The sequence below is a fragment of the Bos mutus genome, chromosome 5, assembly GCF_027580195.1.
Source record: "Bos mutus isolate GX-2022 chromosome 5, NWIPB_WYAK_1.1, whole genome shotgun sequence".
Lineage (NCBI taxonomy): Eukaryota > Metazoa > Chordata > Mammalia > Artiodactyla > Bovidae > Bos > Bos mutus.
Window position 1 is genome coordinate 102653414 of NC_091621.1, and position 2666 is coordinate 102656079.

The window sequence follows — 2666 nt, forward strand, 5'->3', positions numbered from 1 at the left end:
ATCAGCTCCATCACCGCCCTCGTTATCCTCACCACCATTAACAACATCACCCCCACACCATCACCATCACCACCATCACCACCATCATCTCGTCCTCACTCTCTGTGCCGTGCCCGTCGTGTTTCACACTTTATCTGCACTTTTCAAAGAAACTTGCATCATAAGTGCTAGATCCTTTCTTTTTTCCCAAATAAAGCTTAGAGAACTTAAAATCACTTCCCTAAGCCTAAATAGTAGTAAATCGCAGGACTGAACACCGATCTCTGAAACTCCCTAACCCCTTCCTTCACATTGGCTCGTTCCTGAAGGTGCTAAATTGCCTCAAGATCATGGTCTATGGAAATGACAAGGGACTTCAGCCTGCTGCCCTCTTGGGTAGCTGAGGAAATTGCTCCTACGCTGAGTCCTGCTTCCAGTCTCGTCTGCGTCTCTCCTTCACAGTATAGCCACCTACGAACGCTGCAGCCAGGCCACGGCTGCCCTGGGACCTCTCTCCTTAGCTGGTCTCTCTGTGGGCAGCTTGGACTGAGACTTCCCCAGCCATCTGGGGGATACCTGGTTCCTCCCACGTGCTCAGGAAATAACATTAACATGAGCACTGTGTTGGTCTAACCTCACAAAGAGAGGTGCTTAGAGTGTGGAGGCTGAGGACACACTTCTGAGCCTGCGTGTGCTCCACCCACAACCAGCCAGGCTGCCCTGGATGGGCTGCAGAGCCCCAGCAATCAGTCTTGACCCCTCGCTTGCCTTCATGCCCTCATCCAGACTCAACTGTTATTACCCTCAAAGAGTTTTCAAACTCTCCCGTTTCTCTCTCCAGACCCACTCAGCATCGCTCTTCCAAGATACAAATACCACCCACAAGGTTCCGTTTCCCTCGGCCTTCCCCATCAAACAGCTGTGTTCTATCCCCAGCTGTCCATGGAAGCAAACACACAAAACATTGGAGCACTCCTTGGCCTTGCCTCTTTTCTGTGAACCCTTAAGAGACAGAAGATCCCATCAACGGCAGCCTCAGCACACAGCAGACTGGCCACTCTCACGCCATCACAGCCCCACCACTGTCCGGCGCCTCCCTGCCCCTCGGACCCCTGCAGTAGACCCCTGACCCGCCTCCAGTCCTGCACCCCCACGTCTCTGCCATCTGCCCTCCTCCTGGCGTGTGACCATCGTGGGGAAAGTCCTGCAGGGCTTTCCCACCGTGTGTCAGGTCAGAGCCCAAACAAGAACAGCCTTCAGCTGTTCCGTGAGGGCTGGTCTGCCTGGTGGTTAAGAAGAAAGGACCAGAAGTGCATCCACCACTGTGACTCTGTTGGCAGCTGTCCTGCTTCCGACGACATTTGTTTTCACCAGTGAGTAGAGCGGGGCCCCAAGGCTAAGCCGACAGGTTGGTGTCCAGCGGAAGCTGAAGAACAGGACTTACAGAGGGTGCAGCCCAAGGGCGCGTGGGGCTGCATGGTCTCCCTTCCAAGCTGTCCCTGTCGGCTCACAGAGAGGGCCAGCACACAGCCCGCCAGCTGCCCTGGTCCCTGAAAGCTCCTGGGTGAGCCCCTTTCCCTGGGCAGCCTCGCTTGGATGCCCGCCGCTGCAGGCGCCCTGTCAAGGACAGAGCTGGCTTGCCTGCACACCAGCCCTCTCTGCATCACGAGGACCCACAGGTTCTGCTTGAGAAGCTCCCAGCAGCCTCCACCCAGCTCCAGCCTGGGCCTGCGGGCCATCTTGGGGCCCCTTCACCCTCCTTGGACCTGGTCGGGCACGCACCCCCGCCCCAGGCTCGGGTCCCTGCCGTGCTGGACAGTTTGCAGCCAGATTGCTCGTCCTTGCAATCAGCTCCCGCGGAAGAACAGGAGAGACAGGCGGTTCCCAAGGAGCCCCACTGGGTGGGTGATGGACAGGCCTTGTCAGCCCTTCGCAGCCCTGCTCCACCATCTGCAGCTCCCAGCGCCGAGCAGGACAAGGCTGGAGGAGGACACCAAAAGGAACTTCAGGGATCTCGCGTCCACCCAGAACTACAAAGAGAGCATTCTGCACGCACACATCTCCCCAACTCTTTTCAGAGGCCTTTATATCAGGCAGCACGTTAGCCAGCGACTTTGGATAAGGAGCTGATTGCATCTTAACCACGATGCGCTTTAGGGAACAAGAGAACAAACATTTATGGAGCATTGCATAGGTGCCAGGCATGATGCGTGTGCGTCACAAGCAGAAGTGCGGAAGCCTTTGAATTCTAAGAGCAGGGGCCCCGGAGGGGAGGGTGGAGGGGAATCCAGCGGTGCAGGCTGGACAAAGATGCTGACCGTGGTGGTGATGACGACGATGATGGCAATGGTGAGGAAGACAGCGGTGACGATGGTGGCGGCCACGACGGCCTCTGGGCTCAGCTCCCACTTGGATTGAAACCGCATGAATAATTCATAGAAAACACTAGACAACTACTGAGCACGTAGTAAGACTCAACAAACCTTAGCTATGAAAATTTCCTACTTAGAGACAGGGACTCTGGGACCCACACAGTTTTTAATGCACCCAGAGCTACTCTGAATGGGTTTCAGGGCAAGGGCTTGAACTCTTGCCCCCGCAAAGCCACCTCTCCTCCCCAAATCTTTTGACTATTTCCCAGAGACAGAGATATGAACACATTTGTCGAGGATGTGTCTCATCAGAGG